Source organism: Dioscorea cayenensis, unplaced genomic scaffold (genome assembly GCF_009730915.1).
Source record: "Dioscorea cayenensis subsp. rotundata cultivar TDr96_F1 unplaced genomic scaffold, TDr96_F1_v2_PseudoChromosome.rev07_lg8_w22 25.fasta BLBR01001233.1, whole genome shotgun sequence".
NCBI classification, from domain to species: Eukaryota; Viridiplantae; Streptophyta; class Magnoliopsida; order Dioscoreales; family Dioscoreaceae; genus Dioscorea; species Dioscorea cayenensis.
The window spans coordinates 4,021-23,697 of record NW_024087624.1 but is presented as its reverse complement, the minus strand read 5'-3'; the positions used below and the strand labels follow the sequence as shown (position 1 = coordinate 23,697).

The 19,677-nt window shown below is 38.6% G+C and overlaps 1 pseudogene; it reads left to right on the top strand.

Annotated features, from left to right (window-relative positions):
• The first annotated feature begins 3,489 nt into the window (after window positions 1-3,489).
• On the top strand, window positions 3,490-12,776 carry LOC120255900 (annotated as a pseudogene).
• The last annotated feature ends 6,901 nt before the right edge of the window (window positions 12,777-19,677 follow it).

The window sequence follows — 19,677 nt, the reverse complement described above, 5'->3', positions numbered from 1 at the left end:
GGATGTGCTGTGCGTATGACAATTTAGGGAGCTGAGCGTGTTAAGTTGGATTTGTTGTGGTTGTTTTTTGAATGTTGACATAACAAAAGGAAAAACACACCCACATAAATATTTGCACAATTATACAATTATGAATCATGTTTAGTTCTCACTGTATTAAGGAGTTGGATTCGAGCAATTGTTTCTATTTACTTTAGTTAACTCTCAATCTATTACCTAATGACTAATTGTGGACTCTTTCGGGGAGCTACTTCTTTGTTTTTGGGCACCACATTCATTTTTACTTTTTGTTAATAATCGCTATTTATAGATTATCATAGTCATGATTTTTATTCACGCCCTTACACACCTCCTTTGGTAGATTTGCAAATGTTGTAATATTCAAATTCCGTTTTCTCTTTCATCTGTTTTAGTTAATACATGGTGGTGGATTTGTTTTTCTTAATCTTTGAATCATGTGAATTTGCCTTACTGATGCAACATCATTTCTTAATCTTAGTCGATTAACATTTGTGCGAGAAAAATATAGTATTCAAAATTATTCTAGCAAGTTATTTGTGCTTTAGTTTTATATTTTTCCTAGATTAGTTATAGTTAATTCCCTTTCTTTGGTACAAAGGGATTAACGCTATGGTCCCCACAGCACGGGGAAAACATCGTTGGCCACTTATTGTTATCATGATGTTGGTGCAAGTCTTTTTCTATTAATGAACACGAGATTGTCGAGTTAGTACTATGGAGAAAGTGAGCAAGCTCTATATGATGTTTTTGAATCGAGCTAAATGATGTTGCTCCTTGATGGTTAGATTCTTTACTTTGCAAATTTTCTTCTCATCTTACAAATGACTTTCATAATTCACATTACAAGGAAGTTGGCTACATTATTTTCATACCTTCTTTGTTAATTTGTTTTCCTTAATTGAAGACTTGCAATTTTAGCTCACATACAACTTATTATATACGTAAAGGAGATTGCGACATTAAAAGAAAGTGTGAATAGGTTTTGGTAAACATGTGCAGATCCCTTTTTGAGCATCTTTCTGACCCATGTTGATGAGCCATGAATTGGTTTTGGATCGCAAATGTGTGTTTGATTCTTGAAGAAATTTATGGATATGAAAAGTTAATTTCCTTGGGTTCGAGGAGACTCTTGAAAATAAAAAGTAGTTTACTTTTTCACAGTCTTCCCTAGTTGGTTAGCAACATGATTATATTTCTTAGCGAGTGAATCTGCTGAAAATGATTTATATGGTGTTGCCATGGGTGTTCCCTTCTCTTTATGTTTGTAGTCGATAAAGCTTGCACCATTCTTGTTTACTTTCTTTGGACATTTAGTTTGTTCTTTATTGAAATTGATTTTTCATAATTATGTCTTTGTCTCTGTAGCCTATTGTCTACTTGGGAAAGGCCTTGCAGTTAATTGGAAACGTAGAAATTTGTTTGTGGTCTGCATTTATTGATGTTCTCAAGGAATTTATTGATGAGTTGGATGCTATTGCTCCAGCATGATAAGATGGAGGTGAAGGATTATCAGTTAGAATGGTTTGCAACATTATTAAAATTCTTTGGATGAGATAGATAATGGTGAAAAGATAGTTCTAATTCTGCCACAAATTGGCACGATAGTATTGATCACGTGTTAAAATGACTGGAAGATTTGATCGAGAAAGGTGAAATAGGTAATTACTCTCATTTCCACCTTACATTGCTTGATTTAGCAAAGCTAAATCTATCCATCAACCAAAGGTAATCGACAATCTTGACATGTCAAAGCTAACTAAGGAAGGTGTCGCGAGTTGCTAGCAAAAATAGATGTGTCTTTCGTAACCATAAGGCGGTTAAGTGGTCGATATTGGGGAAGGATGTTAATATCCTTTCTCGTAAAGAAAAATTGTCGCGGTAGATGACATTTGCGAATGAGAAGTTAAGGAGTGGTGTATTTTGTATTTGTATGAACTATGATTTACATTATTTGTCTAGTTGGTGGTAGTGAGGGGTTAGATCTTTTGAGTTCGATTGGTGGGTGTAGGTTTTTCGACACTTGATTGAAAGGAAGATAATAATGAAAGTAAAGTTTTTGTTATGCACATTTCACTTGGCGATTATTACCACCAATGAAGTTGCGGTTTTTAAATATATAGGCTGATGGAGCGTTAATTCTAGCATAGGCTGGGCATATATGCAATGTCTCAATTTTCTTGAATTACTTTTAGAGGTGAGAAGAAACACAAGATAGTCACTAAGTTTGGATTAGGTATATATCTGCTTTTGGGTAAATTATCACGACCATTGATTTGACAAAAGTTGAAAGACTGTATAACACTTTTGGTTTTGAAAAGGAGTTTGTTTGTTTGCTTGGTAAAATTAATAAGGATTTCAACAGATCTATTTGGGAAGAGCTGCATTATTTTTGATAATTGAGATTGTGCTTCTTGTGCTTATATTTTTCGAACTACATCGTTCGAGAACTTTTTGAAGAAAAAGTTAAGTTGGAGAATCTAACTATATGTAAATTTTGTTGCCATGGACCCTTATAATATGATGAGTCCACTTCTTGTGACCGAGATGGGTAACAAATGAAAAGGCTGTGATAGTGTAATGCTTAATTGGTTGGTGAGCCCAATCTCTCATGCGGTAAATCCCATTGATTTCTTGTTCTCATCTTTTTATTCCTCTCGTGAGGTAATTTGCTTTTCTCGAGACAATTCAATGAAGTCTTTGCTAGTTTAAAGTTTGGGGAAATTTGAATTGATTGGAGTCATCAAGGAAGAATTTATGTACAATAATATAGATTAGGAAATGAAATTATGGTTTCACAATTTTCAGAAACAACTATTGTGATATGGCAAACATTTTGGGATCTTTTACAATAAACTGTGCATGCCTAAATTCATCATTTATGAAAACCTCAGGATACATGGTTGAGAACTTTTACATGTGGAGTTTCATACATTTATATAATGGCTCCTTGTTGCACTTTCTTGTTAAGATTTTAAGTAACAATCCAGAATCATCTCTAATATGTTATATGTTTTCCCTTTAAAATTACACGGGAGCTCTTCAGATGAAGGTTTAATTGGTAGAATTGAATTTGCGCTATGAATGATAGATCTTAAATTTAGTCTTCATGATTTTTCAGGAGTGCCATCTCCAGACCAGCGGTTAGACATACTTCAGACTCTTCTCGGTGACATAGATCACTCCTTTAGCAGCAAAGAAATTCAAACACTTGCCATGGCTACACATGGGTTTGTGGCTGTTGATCTTGCTGCGCTTTGCAATGAAGCTGCAATGATGGCTCTGCAATGATGGCTCTTTGTCGCTATATCAAGTTTGGAAGTTCAGACAAGCATGCTGGTGCATTGTCGTCATTACTTGCACAATTGTCTGTTTTGGTGAAGCCTATTTCTTGCCTTGGTTCGAAAAAGGGCTCGAAAAATTCATGACATGCCCTAAGCGACTTTTAGAAGAACACGATCAGTGGTAGAAATGATGCTTAAAGTGTCGATTGCTGATTTTTAGAAAGCCAAAATGAAAGTGAGGCCTAGTGCGATGCTTGAGGTACTTCTATGTACTTGTTAATTTTAACTTACATTTTCTTTATTGTGTGGACCTTTTATTTTATCTATAAAAAAATATGTATCGATAAAGGAGCCATTGGTTGAAGAAATCATCGGTTGTCGCTCTGCTAGTCTCATCCATGGCTTGGCTCAATGTATACAATTTTAAGTTCTTAGTCTTTTGAAGCCAATAATTTATTATAGTGGTGTATACTCAACATAATATCATGTAGCACTGATACGAGTGTATTGGTAAGGGTTTTTAGTTGGTGTTTTGAGAATCACTAAGCTTAGTCGGGCAAGAGCCTCTCCAAATATTTTAGGCTCAGCATGCACAAGCCTAACCCTCATCACTAGCTCTTTTTTACCTCTTTTAACCAAAAAAGAGAACCCTCATCAAGACCATTATTGTATAGCTATTTAGTAGAATTCTTTGCAGACCATCTTTTCAATATCTATTTCAAAATGTAAGTAATGTCTAGTCTACTGTATCTCTCATTTAACAATCTAGGAAGCAATAACAAATGAATAATGAGAAAACTCATAAAGATAGTGCCACTTGAGATATAGTGGATTATTTGCTTTTATTCTTCATAAATTTATCTTAGCAGGTATAAAAGCACCAAGATAATCTATGTCACACATGGCATTTTTCGATGCTTTATAGGCGACTCTCCATATGTCACGGATACAAGATTTACTTGTAGAGTGTCTTTGGATTTTGATTACTTACTTTTTGCCTGACTAGGTAATGCTTGAGTTTCCAAAGGTTTCCTGGGAAGATGGGTGACCAAGCTGAAGTCAAGAAACAGTTAATTGAGGCAATTTAATGCCCACAATTATGTCCAGATTCTTTCAGGAGAATAGCAATACGTCCACCAAGGGGTCTATTAATGATTGGTCCAACTGGTTGTGGTAAAATCTATGTCACACATTGATGGCTTGAGCTGCTGCTTCAGAAGTGTTGGAAATATAGTACCACATCTGTTGTGTGATAGAAGTGTAATGAGTTTATATATAGGTATAGGGATTGAGCCACTAAGTTTTGAGACTTTTTGGTGTAAAACCTCCAAACCCATAGTGGAGCCACCGATGTGGTACAAGTCCATGTGTGTATAACCTCCATGTGTGTAGGACCTTTGAGACACAAGTAGTGTACAAGTCCACGTAAGCAGGACCTCACGGTGTGCAAGTGCATGCGAGTTCGGCCAGAGTTGAACTTGAGGGAGGATGTTAGAAATATAGTACCACATCCGGTTGTGTGTGATAGAAGTGTAATGGGTTTTATATATAGGTATAGGGGTTGAGCCACTAAGTCTTGAGATTTTTTGGTGTAAGACCCCTAAGCCCATATAAAGCCCATATATGGCCCACTAGTATCAAAAATATAAAATCTAACAAAAAGCAAAACTAAATTTTCTTGTAATCAAGGGACCTGAGTTCTTGACAAATGGGTTGGGGGAATCGAGAGAAAGTTTGTGAAATCATTGTTTGCAAAGGCGAGCTAATGCTCCGGCAATTATATTTTTGATGAAAATAGATGGCCTTGCGATAACTCGATGGTCGGGAGACGGTGATGGCACTGCTGGGTGATAGAGTTCTAAGCCGATTGCTTGTAGAAATGGATGGTGAGCTTGCGATTTATTTTTGATTTTTGCCCCAAAGAATTGAGACATGCCGACCATTTCCACTCAAACCTCGAGTGGCGCTAACAATATGAATTTGTTGTCATATTTCAGTTTTATTGTTAAATTACTTTAATTGGATCACATGGTATGAGTTTCCATATAAATTCCATTTTGTGACATGAACAGTAAAAATAAATAAATTTTCTATCGTGTTTTGATGCTTGGCTTTGGATCTAGATGTTAGGAATCTGGTTTGTGTATCAGTTTGTATATCTATATTGTATAGCTACCTTATTTATATAAGCTGTATCTATATATACCTTGTACATTGTAGGTTGTGTAATGAAAAATTGATTAATCTTTTCCACCTAACATGGTATCAGAGAGGTTTTTCTAAACCTAATTTTTCCGCGTCGCCGTCCTCGATCCGCGTGTGCCGTCTCGATCCGCGCGTGCCGCCCTCGACAGCCGCGCCCACGTCGCGCCTCTAGCGCCGCCCGTCGCCCGCCGGCCTCTGCGCCGCGCCGCGCCCGACCTCGGCCCGCCGCGCCCGTCCTCGGCCTCGCCCAGTACGCCCGGCGCCTCGCCGCGCGCGCCCGGCCCGCCCGCGCCGCTGCAGCGCCCGGACCGCCCGCGCTGCCGCGCGCCCGGCCGCCCGCCCGCCCAGCGCCGTCGCCGCGCGCGCGTCCCACGCGCGCCCTGCGCCCGCTGCGCCCGTCCTCGGCCCTCGCGCCGCGCCCGTGTTGCCCTCAGCTCAGCGTGCCCTCGGCCGTGGTGTGTTTTCCATGGCCTCGCCGGGTTTCTTACTCTGCAAAAAGCGGGACGTCATGCTCGATGGCGAAAATTATAAAAGCATGGTGCGTCCACTTTACGATGCTTCTTGGCGGACTTAATCTTTGGGGGTCATGTTGATGGCACTACGTCGCCTCCGATTTCTTCTAGTGCCGCCTCTTACGGCTCCTCTTACGTCTCGATTACAGTAGCGTCCTCTTCCACGTCTCTGCGAGCTTGCTCGAGTGGGTCGAAGATGATGCTTTCGTACCGTGCTATCATCATCGCTCTGTGAGCTTCCTATTCGTTTGGTGTTTGTGATCTTTCTGACCAAGGCGATTTCAGGATCATCTGCGCGCACTCTATCTTCCTTCGATCGAGGCGTTGCGCTACTCCCTTGCTACGAGACTCTCACATCTACCTATCGGCGTGAGGGCGTGCATCTCGGATTCTTTCTTTGTGCTTAGTGATTTATGGCGTCGGTGTGATGAGATGACACCCTACTCCTTCTTCGACGCATGCCCGATGTCTTGCCAGTTGCTCGGGATCGTGATTATCTTCGCATTTATGAGTTTCTCATGCGTCTTCGCCACGAGTTCGAGGCCGTTCGGGCTCGACTCTCTGCCGGGTTACACCTCAGATGCGCTGGTGATACTCTGGCATATGTGCTGGCGAGGGAGACTTCGTCTTCGGTCCTTAGATGTGGTTCCACCACTGCTTTGCTCCTTACTCTGTTCTTCTTGCTCCCCAGTGAGACCCGAGTCTTAAACCATTGCTCCTTTGATGCGGTCTCTACGGTCTTAGCGCTCTGTCGATCCTCTATCTCGGTCCTCGGGGATCGGTTTCCTAGTGCACCTCCTCGGCAGTCAGATTCGGTGTCATTCTTGCCATGCTCCACAGCTATATTACGTCTTGAGTGTCGCCATAGCTCCAGTGAGCTCGGATGATAGCACCAGTGCACGCCCCCACCCACCCTCGGCTACTCAAAGGTGGTCCGTTATGCTGGCGACGATTTCGATCAACTTATTGGTGACTTTCCGAGTCGAGATATCTCCTTCTGGCCCGATACTCACTCGAGGATGCCTCCGGCGTCTCCACTCACCCATCGATCGCCTCCGCCCCTCTGGTGTTTCTTCATCCTCTTGGTTGCTTGACTGCGGAGCTTCTTTTGATATGACCTATGATGCTACCCACCTTTACTCTCTTCAGCCCCTTTTTCTTCCGATCTTACGTGTCATTATTGCTAATGGCACGACACTCCCCTAGTCCCTAGTCGTGGCCTCTTACACACCACTCATTTTCATATTCTGATGTTGCCTTTGTACCCGCGCTCTCCATGAACCTTATTTACGCTAGCCAACTCGCTTCTCTTGGCTATCTTGTTATTTTCTGATGAGTTTGGTTATCGTGTGCGAGGATCGTCTTACGAGGGACCCTCATTGGGCTGGCCATCGCCATGAGTGGGGTGTATGTGCTTTCGATCATCTTCATCTTCCATCCTCTTCTACATTACAGTGACCTCTATTTATTGTTTTTCTCTTGTTCGTTTCCATCGTTGGCATCATCGGCATTGGCCGTCCTAGTGGTTCTCGTCATGTCTTCTCTTATTCATCGAGGTGTTTTTAGGTCGTGTTTTTAGTTGATAATTCTCATTATTGTTGGGTTTGTAAGCTTGGCAAGCATTTGCTGACTCCCGTATCCTTCGAGCTTGTCTAGAGTGCAGGGTCTCCGTTTGAATTAGTTCATTCGGATGTTTGGGGAGTCTGCCCGTTTGTTTCCAAAAGGTGGACATCGTTATTATGTTATTTTTGTTGATGATTTCTCTCGTTACACTTGGATTTATTTTATGCGTTATCGTTCGAGTTTTTAAAGGTTTATATTGATTTCTCTATTATAGTGCGTACCCAATTTTACGCCACCATTCGTACTTTCCTATTCCGATTCGAGGAGGAATATCTTTCTCATGAGTTTCGTGAGGTTCTTGCCTCCCACGGCACTCTTCCCTCGGCTCTCTTGTCCCGGTGCCCATGCTCGAGATAGCGCTGCTTGAAAAAGGCATGTCGTCATATTCTTGAAACCGCTCGTACTCTTCTCATTGCCTCCCATGTTCCCTCTCACTTTTGAGTGAGATTTGTCTCTACCTACTCATTTACCTCATCAATCTTCAACCCTCTTCCCTTTTCTTGAGGGTTTGTAGTCCGAGGAATGTTTTTCTCCAACCCACCACGTTATTCTCATCTTCGTGTGTTTGGTTGTTTGTGTTATGTCCTCCTTATGCCTCGAGAATGGACTAAACTTTTACGCTCGATCTGTCCTTGTGTCTTCCTTGGTTATAGTCACGAGCACAAAGGCTATCGGTGTTATGATCTGTTACCACGTCGCCTCCGTATCTCGCGTGATATCTCTTTTGTTGAGGATCGTCCTTTCTTTGTCCCTTCCCCTTCCTCTTCTTTGTCCTCAGCACCTCCTCTGTCCCCACCTCCACCTGTATCTCATCCATCCTCTCTTCCATCTGTTTCACAGTTGTTGTTGACCCTCCATCCATGTTTCTATTCCGCACCTCCTCTCCTGGCGGTCACCCCGGCGCTAACGGCTTCCTCTGATGTGTTCCCTGCGGATGATCCCCCTGCACGTCGCTATCCTCTTCGTGATCGTCATCCCCACGATCGCCTTAATCTTGCCTCTCGGGTTTCTTGACCTACCTATTTCTCCCTCAATGGCCCTCGAGCCATCTTCTTCTGAGAGGTGTCGAAAATACACGAGTGGCAAGCTGCTATATCTGGCGAGTTGGGCGCTCGGCGCACCTCTACATGGGATTTGGTTCCCCTTCCTCCCGAGTCTTTGTTCCCATTACACGCAAGTGGGTCTATAAAATCAAGACTCGCTCAGGGACGGTTACAGTAAGCGGTACAAGGCTCGCCTTGTGGCTCGTGGTTTTCGGCGAGGGCGGGGGCGAGATTATGATGAGACTTTTTGCTCCCGTCGCTCAGTATGACTACCATTTGAGCTCTCATTCTTCGTAACTCTTGTTCGACGATGGTCCCTCTTTCGACTTGATGTGAAGAATGCTTTTTCTTCACGGGGATCTTCGACGAAGTGGTTTACATGCTTCCTCCCCACAGTTTTTCTTCTCCTTACGGTTTGATGCATGCGCCCGGAAGGCTCTCTATGAGTCTCAAGCGAGGCTCCTCGGGCTGGTTTGAGCCGTTCGATTCTCGTGGTTTAGCTGTTGGTTTTTACGCCTAGTCCGCATGATCCCGCTTTGTTTGTGCACTCTTCCTCTCGTGGTCGGACTTTTGTTGTTGCTTTATGTGGATGATATAATCATCACTTGGTGATGATCCCTGCTCATGTGGATTTTTGTCGAGCATCACCTTGGCAACATTTCCGGATGAGCGATCTTGGTCGATTGAGCTATTTTTGGGCATTGAGGTCACTTCTACTTCTACTGGTTTTCAGTTGTCCCAGCAACGTTACACATCTGATATCCTCGCACGGGCAGCTCTCTCTAACTCTTGTGCTATAACCACTCCTATGGAGCTACATCTTGATTCAGTCTTTGATGAGGAGACTCCCTTATCTGATCCGACACGCTATCGTCACTTGGTTGGGAGTCTGGTCTATCTTACCCTCACTCGTCCAGACATTGCTTATGCTGTGCATGTTTTGAGTTAGTTTGTTAGTGCACCTATACATTCACTATGCCCATCTTTTTGAGGCTTTTTGCGCTATCTTGAGCGACTCCGTCTCGAGGCCTTCTTTTCTCTCGGCCACAGTTCTCGGAGCTTCGTTCTTATTCGAGTGCTACTTGGGCTGGTGATCCCAGTCGATCGTCGTTACATTGCGGCTTGTTTGTTCTTGGGCTCTTCTCTCATTGCTTGGAAGTCCAAGAAGCAAGCTAGGTGTTTCGGTCTAATCTTGAGCAGAGCTTGGCGCTATAGCTACTACTGTCGAGGAGATTGTTTGGTTGCGTTGGCTTTTTGCATGATCTTGGTGTTGTCTCGCATGCTCCTACTCCTCTACATTGTGACAACACCGGTGCCATTCGAGATCACTTTGAATCACATCAAACATTTCCTCTCAAGCATATTGGTGTTGATGCTTTCTTCTTGCGTGATCGATGCGACAAAGGCATTACGGCTCCCCGGTTTGTTCCTTCGAGCGTCGACTCTGGATTTGTTTACTAAATCTCGAGACACGGGCACAACATGATTTTTCTCTTGTCCAAACTCTCGATGTTTGATCCCCAGTGAGTTTGGGGGTGAGGGGGTGTTATGGAATACAGCTGTGTATACAGCTGTATATCTATATTTGTATAGCTACCTTATTTATATAACTGTGTATCTATATATACCTTGTACATTGTAGGTTTTGTGTAATGAAAAATTGATTAATCTTTTCCACCTAACACTAGCTGCCTACCAATTATCTCTCATGGACCAAAGTTAGAAGCCTAAGACTTGGTGGCCATGCTCAATTTTGCCACATGATCTGGTTCCCATGTCTAAGGTGCTGTTATGAGTATAAGGAATTTTTGACAGCCATTTTGCCCAAATGTCAGATAGTTTAAATTTGATTATGCAATTACTATAGTCGGATTTATTTCCTTTCTATATGTGCATATCTCCATGCCAAGATGAAGATGTAGTTATGTATTTATGCTACGATCAATATGTGCTTATGGTAATTAATGTATTGTTATGCATGAATGTGGCTGGTCATAAATTTTTTATATTCCTATTCGTGTGCTAGAAATAAATATTCCATGTCTCATGTCCTCATATTTTTCCTTCAAGTATTTTCGGTATCCGACACCTATATTTATCTCAGGATGTCTTTTTGTCTATGTCCACATCGCTGTTGTAAATTAATAAATTGGTGTGCTGCAAATCTATTTTTTCCACTTTTTTCTGGTTTTTTTTTGATATTTTGGATATGTCAAGGTAATGTATCCTGTTGTGGTACATCTGTGAGAGAATTTTGGTGGTAGTGTTGGATATTTTTTATATTGGATACTTCTTTGAATGAAAGACTTTTCGTATGTGAGTGTTGAGTTGCTTTGGAGCTGACATGAATTAGCTCATTGACATGATTTGTATATTAACATGCTTTATTCTACATACTATGGTTGATGTAGGTTTGGACCAAAGAGTTGCTGTTACTGCTATTGCAGCTACTAATCTTCCTGACAAGATTGATCACGCTCTTCTGAGACCAGGTTCTGCCTTGACTGTATTCAGTACTATATGATTATTATGTTTGGGTATAAATTTCTAAAACTTCTGCAACCAATTGATCCTACATGTATAGACACTATGATATCAACTTCCATACACCCTAGCAAATACATCCTGACAAATAGAATATTTTTGGGCCAGGACGCTTTGATAGGTTGTTTGATCGATGTTCAGCCACCAAATGAAGCTGATCGCAAAGAGATATTCTGCATTCATATGCAAAGCATGCCCTGCAGTTCTGATGTCTGCAAAGAGGAGCTTGCCCGGCTCACTGAAGGCTATGCTGGGGCAGGCATCAAATTGATATGCGAGGAAGCTGTCGCTGCATTAGAAGTATGTTCATTTGTTATTCAACTTATATCCTTTTTTTTTCACTGAATTTAGCTGCTAATTAGCATATTATCAAATTTTGCTAGAATTGGAAACAGTTGGAGTTTGGTCTTGAAAAATATGCATTGTTTTGTAATTTGTAAACTCATGGCAATATGTACAATATTGTACGGCCAGCAAACCTTAGTTCATCGATATGGCAATAGTTAGAAGGATGTCCCAGTTGTTGTTCCGACTCTTTTCGACATGTTTAAGTGATTAATATATATATATATATATATATATTGGTAGAATATTATTGCTTCAATTTCTTTTTTGTATGATTCTGTAAATTTAAACAAACACTAATTTACATTTTGAACATGATCAGGAGAGCTTGGAGGCAGTTGAAGTATCTATGGCACATTTTAAAATTGGAATAGGAAGGGTACGACCATCAAATATCCAATTTTACCAAGAACTAGCAGCCCAGTTTCGGAGACAGCAGAGCTATCAGGGATGAGTAACACTGTTTAAATTACAGTGAATGTAACAATCCAACTTCATTAAACATTATCTTCCTTTAGATTCAACAAGTTTTCCTGATTTACAATATTGTTGCAGGAGAGGTTAAAGACATTGAAAATGAATGATAATTGCTAGATATTCTTAGAAGAACTCGTCACCGGGAAGCTTTGGCATTAATTCTGCAAAAGACTCGGTATGCATTTATTGTCCTCTATATTCTCAAATATACTTCAATGCCAGTTTCACCTTTACATGGCACTAGTGTCTGTTTCTATTTTACCTTGTGAGTACATTTTGAATTTCATTGCATGCTATGAGTTGATGCAGGAATAATTATTGAGTTTGTATTTTAGGTTTTGTTCATTCATGTGATATGGAGCTGATAAAGGAATAACTGTTTGTGATTTAGGTTTAGTTCAATTTCTTTTTTGAGTACATTGTAAATTTTGTTGCATTCTGATATTTTTTAGGTTTTGTTTAGTTCTGTGAACTAAAACTGGCCTGTGATTATTATTAAATGCGAAATACTCCAAAATAAGACAACTTCATTTGGATTTATTATTTTATTTTGTTCTGTGACATGGAATTCATTGATTTATTAATTACTTCTTGAATGCAGTGCTTTCCCTTGTGTGTCTTGCATGTTAGAGATATACACACTCAATATGAGATTCTCTCTTAAAGATGCTACACAAGAAATTATCGACGGTTGGCTAGAAAATGATAATTATTTACAATATTTGTCAGTAATAGTTTTTGTGGAGCGCATATGCAACCGATTTATAGAATTTGTGATGTTGCCGACTTTGGAATTATGTGTACGATTTAACGTATTTGATTAATTAGTGTATCTGTTTTTGTTTTTTTTAATATTACGATGTGAAGTGTTTATGAGCTTAGAATTTTTTGACTTATTTATTTGTTTTTATTTTTATTTTTATGTTTTATGTTTCTGAAAGTTGATTATTATTTGATACATATTGTTTTGTACATTTATAAAAAACAATATATTTAGAGAAAAAGATTCTGCGAACACCCGCAGTTGCTAATAGTTTGTGAGATGGATTGATTTGGGTGTTGTTTGTTTTTAGATTTTGCATTGTAGGTGCTATTTGAAATAAAGTTCGATGGTTGTGATTTGTTTAGTTGAATGGTTCAGATCAAAATATTCTGCATCCCACATTATACTAGTAGCGTATATATATATATATATATATATATTTAAAGTATTTAGAAACAAAATTATGTACGGATTTTATTTTATTTTATTTTATTTTATTTTTTTTAGATTTGCAAATTATAACAATTCATCACTAATTAATCAAGACAGCAATTTTTCGGTTCCATGCATCAGACAAAGCATTCCATCACTACATGCAAAATACCAAAAATTTTCAAATTTGAATCATAAATACATGAATACCTAAAATCTTCAAGATTTCATTATGAATAAATGAATACCTAAAATCTTCAATGGACTTAATTATGTTAAATGAATGCACTTAAATGTAGACCAAGGCAAAGTTCCATAATCCTTAAAAAGGTGTAAGCTCATTGGTTCATGCATCTCAACTCTATATAAATTAACCTATTGGAATAAAAAAAAGAAATGATTTCTTAAATTTAAAAACACAATGCAATAAAAAAAAGAACCTAATGGACTGAATATTTTAATTTATAAATTAATTTTATGGTTATATATATCTGTCAAATTTAGTATTAATTTTTTAAAATATTTTTTTATTTAATTTTATATTAATTAATTTAAAATTTTAAGGGCATACTTAATGAATATATCCAATTTAAGTATATTTAAAATATGAACATATGTTTTATTGTAGTCAGACCATAAAAGAATTAAAAAAAAAAATTGAATCTTCACCTCTTCAAAGGATGACAGGTCGAAGAATTGAGTCATATCAAAAGTTAACTTTCCATCTTAAATAAAAAATATCTTCTATTAAATTGAGGCGAAATTTGAAGGGTGTAATTTTTACTTTAAAAATATGAATAAATAGTTTAGTATTTGAATTCACGTTGTTTTCTTCTTTTAGTTATAATTTTATATATATTTTTTTTTGACTTGCAAGTCTTATTACATATGTTTTTACAAATGATATACTGTATTAGGACAACAATTTAGACATGATATATATATATATATATATAAACATATCTATTGTTTACATAACATTTTTGTTGTTTTGTTCTCGCATAGGTCTGACTATCTGACAACATGGATTAGCATTATATGACAAGTCAAGAGGTAACATGGCAAAAAAAGATGACGTGATAATGATGACTTAGTAAAAAGAGAAGTGACTAGCATAATGATGTGGATGAAACTAGGTGTCATGACATGTGAAGCAACAAGGGCTAAAAGATCATGATGGAGACAATGCTTAGAAGAAATTCCTCTCAATAGAGTCATGTGATGATCAACTATTTTTGGAAAGTACATCAAATTGAAAGGATCTCTTCAAAAAAGGTAAGTTTTATTTTACGAATTTTTATCTATCTTTAGGAAGATCAGAGATGATAAATCATATCCTTGGTAAAACTCCTTTTAGGAAAGATCTACCTTAAAGAGAGTGAGAAGAATGTTCTATTGTTGGCTAGAATAAAGATCATGAAGATTGCATAGAGCTTAGTTTGGTGTAAAGCTATTTGAAGACACAAACTAAGTTAGGCAAGGACAAGCCAAGGTGATTATGAAGACCATATTTAGCAACACAATTTGAAGGAAGATCTAAGAGCTAATTATGGGCGGAGCTATTTAAGGAGATTAATCATGTATGGAGATTGATTGAAGATCCAAGCATGGATGATTGGAGATCATGCTTGAAGATGTTGAAGGCTAAACTTGGATAAGATGAGATTAAGTTTAATAACAATATTTCCATGAGTCAAACGAACATCATTTGAGAAGACCAAACTTGGGCCAAGTTTGGAAAGAAGATCAGGAGATCTTCGGTGACCATCATTGGTGAGATGGTTGTGTGTGCCTTGGTAGGCACGTTCCTTGGGAGAGGAGACTTGCTGAAGTGACGTGAGGAAGGAAGCAGCTGTAGGCAGGAGTAGCTTGGGTCGAGTCAATTGCTATGAGGCGGACTGAAGGAACCGGGAAGGTTGAAGGTCGCAGATTCGGGTGTAACTGGTTAGAACTCAGTCATGTTCAGTAAGGTGGGCAATGTTACAACTGGGTGTTGCAACATCTAACTTTGGAAGGTGTCCAAGTTAGGAAGCCGAGGAGAATTTTAAAAGAGAAATGTTTATTTAGACGTCGATGCGTCTATATAAGATATCCTGCTTGAAAATTTAGGAGGAGCTATGGAGTGAGAGACCCTTTGGTGAGGGTTAAGAAGAATGGACATCGGCCAATCTTAAGAGGGTATTCTTTGTCTTGAGTGAGTAAGGGAGTGTTGTACTCTTTATTCTATCACCTCTTTTAGTGGATTGTTTCTCAGGGCTTGACCCCAGATATAGGCAAGGTTGTGCCAAACTGGGTTGCCAACTTGTGTGTCTCTTTTCTCTTGCTTGATTGTGTGTGTGTTCTTTATTCTAGTAAGTTTTTGAGTGACTCTTCTAATCACACTACCCACCAGAACTATCAAATATGATTGTTTTTAGTACATTTTAAATCTAATATTCTGAGTTGATACAAAAATAGTTATTTGACTTATAATTTATTATTTTGTCAATATGACAAAGTTGATAAATGAATAATTATTTGTTTTGTGATTTAGGTTTGGTTCAATTTTTTTTTATGAGAACATTCTGAATTTTATCGCATGTTAATGATTTTATAGAAAAACAATTGTTTGGCTTGTATTTAGGTTTTGTTCATTTCAGCAAAATAATAACCAGCTTAAGATTACTATTAAATACGAAATATTCCAAAGTGTAAAAACTTTATTTGGATTTGTAATTTTGTTTTATTTTGTGGCATGGAATTAGGTGACTTATTAATTACCTCTTTTAACAAATGCTTTTTCTTTGTATGTTTAGCTTGTTAGAAACGTACATACTAGATACGAGATTCTCTCCCGAAGATACTACACAAGGAAATGTCGGTAGTTAAGCTGCAAAATGATTTTGTCAAGGAATTGGCGGTTGTTGAGCTGCAAAATGATAGTCATTTAATATTTATCAAGGAATTGTAGGCGGATGAGCTGCAAAATGATAGTAATTTAATAATTATCAAAGAATTATTGGCAGTTGAGCTGTAAAGTGATAGTCGTTTAATATTTGTTAGTGATTAGCTAGTGGAGCCCACATGCAATCAATTTATAGAATTTGTGATTATGCTTTGGCATTGCATGTGATGGTTCTGGTGGGTTAGTGTGGTAAGATAAGTCACTCAAAAACTCACTTGAAGATTGGACACACACACAATCATGCAAGAGAAAGAAGACAAGCAAGTTGGTAACCCAGTTCGGCACAACCTTGCCTACATATGAGGGCCAGGTCCGGAGAAATAATTCACTAAAAGAGGTTTGAGAACAATGAGTACAACACTCTCTCACTCTCTCAAAACAAAAAATATCCTCTCAAGATTGCCCGATACCTACACACAACAACCCTCACTGAAGGGTCTCTCACTTAGTGGCTCATGCTAAATCTTCAAGCAGGATCTCTTATATAGACACATCAACGTCTAAGAACCTTCCTCTTTTAGAATTCTCTGTGGCTTCCTAACTTGGACACCTTCTAAAGTTAGATGTTGCAACACCCTGTTGCAACATGATCCACCTTACTGAACATGACTGAGTTATAGCCAGATGCGCCTGAATCTCCGACCTTCAACCTTCCCGGTTCCATCAATCCACCTCGTAGCAGTTAACTCGACCTGATCTCATCCAGCCTGCAGCTGCTTCCTTCCTCACTTCACTTCAGTAGGTCATCCTCTCTCGAAGGATGTGCCCACCAAATCACACAACCATCTCACCAAAGATGGTCATCGAAGATCTCCCGATCTTCTTTCCAAACTTGGCCCAAGTTTGATCTTCCCAAATGATCTTCGTTTGACTCATGAAAATATTGTTACTAAACTTGATCTCATCTTCATCTAAGTTTAGTCTTCAATATCTTCAAGCATGATCTCCAATCATCCATCCTTGGATCTTCAAATCTCTAATCATATCTCATGTAATCTTCAATCAATATCCACATATGATTAGTCTCCTTGAATAGCCCCGCCCATAATTAGCTCTTGGAACTTCCTTCAAATTGTGTTGCTAAATATGGTCTTGATAATCTCATTGGCTTGCCTTTGCCTAACTTTGTGTCTTCAAATAGCTTCACACCAAACTAAGCTTGTCCTATCTTAGTATGTGTCTTCAAATAGCTTCACACCAAACTAAGTTCCATACAATCTTTTATGATCTTAAATTTTTGCCAATGATAGAACATTCCTCTCTGTCACACCCACCCCTTCTACTGAGGTAAATGTGGCACCCATCAGTTAAAATTCTCTTTTAACTGAAAGCCCGTACACCGCTTTAAACAAAAATCGAGACCTACAAATCACAATTTACTAACTTTACACCAACTACGAGGGTTCAAATACATAAATACCATGAATACGATAACTCAAATTTACGGAGTACAACCGCTACAGAGATCACGACACCAATAAATAGAAAGAAAGGAAGGGGGACCCACTGCAATCCTGGACTCAACCCTGACTAGCGCTATACTCAATCGAGCAATCAAGGGTCCCCGCTCCCTGCAGCCTACAGAGACATTCGATTGGTCAGAGTGGCTTAATAATTTCAAATACTTAAATCAGTGATATATAAAAATATATAAATACCAACCGCTCAAATAATTTTCCAATTTTTTTCCAAAAATACGTAATTCTAGCAAAAATACATCTTTAAAGAACTCTTGAAACATAAATTCAACATAAATCAACATCAATTTGATTTTCTCGAGAAATACAATTTTTTGTGAGAGACCCCCTCATCACAATTCAAAAAAATAACATAAATCTCAAATTCAAAAATCACAGAATACCCAACACTCACCCAAAGATAACATGGTTCTAGAAAACTCTCTAAACCCTCGCCGCGGCGCTGCTAGGGTTCGTAGCCGTCAAGGAACTCATGTCCTTAACGTCGACCCATCGGTTCACCCGTCGGTGACCTTGCCACTCCGATGAATATCCGAGCCGTGGCTCTACACTCCCACCCCGAACCGGCCCTCGTAGTAGTCAATACCCAGTCCACCACGCCACCTCTAAAGGTGGTCTGTGGGGGACCCACTCATCGCAGAGTCGGGCCCTTAGCCTCGCCACCATCAAAAACCATCAAGTAAATACAAAGAATAATACCATCCTAGATAAAATCATAACACATGATCCTTTTTCCGGGACAAGTATTCACATCACGGAAATAAACATTATTTTCCACAAAGCCAATGCCAAACGATAATAATGCATAATACCAAGAAAGCCTCGGATTCATCGATACCATTCCTATACCGTGAATGAAAACCAATTCTATTAACAATGCCGATAAAACATCTTTAATATGCTCTACATGGTTTCGTAAAATCACTCCAAATCAAAGCATATATACCCATCAAAAATAAATACATGAACCGAATAATTAAATCACATATACATGTATTTTTACTATTCACAACATCGAGTAATTATACAAAACGAATGTATCAATACGGTTATCATGAACATCAATGGCAAACAAATATACGTATATTTCAACTATATATGGAATCAAACATGATAAAATGAAATACTTAAACATTTATTTCCAAAATACTAGCCATTAAACAATTATTTCAAAATAATAATAATTAATCAATTATTTAAAATAATAGCCACTACCAACTCACCTGGTGTCCTTGAGTTCCTTGCTAGACCTGGAACTCCTCCCAAGCCTAATCAACACCTAGCATGATAACATAATAAAAATAAATAAATACGACAACTAAAAATATAATTTATCCCAATAGAAAATACAAGAAATCAATAACTGACTCTCTAATTGGCCCACTCACTCCAATCTGGTTCAAACTCGACCTAGATAACCAAATTGGTCTCCAATTACAATTAAAGCCAACTCTAATTTGGGCTGACTATTATGAACCAACTCGAACCACACCTCAATCTACCGAATCCAAGATCAAATTCATCGAACCAAACTCAAATTCACTGAACCAGAAGTTTAATTAAAACCAACCAGACTTTTCGAACCAACTTAATTCTTATACAAATTCTAGTTGAACCAACTTGGTTCAGCCTAAAACCCGTAGCCCAACATCCAAAACCAAACCCAAATCAACTTCAACCAATTTAATTCAACCAAACCATTCAAGTCCAACTACACTCAACTCTGATTTGATCAAACCTGCACTCGATCAATTCAATTAAACCCAACCACTTCAATTCTCATCCAAAACCCAATTCCAATTCAATTAAATGAACTTGGTTAAACCAAATCAAACTCAACTCAATCAATTCAATTCAACTCAACCAAATCAATTTAGCTAAACCCAACCAATTTCAATCCAACCATCATCATTAACACCTTAATCATCATAATCATCAACTTAATTAATCAAACCAAACCCTAATCTCGCTATGTACGAATTGCTATCAATGATCCGCAATCTCATCCT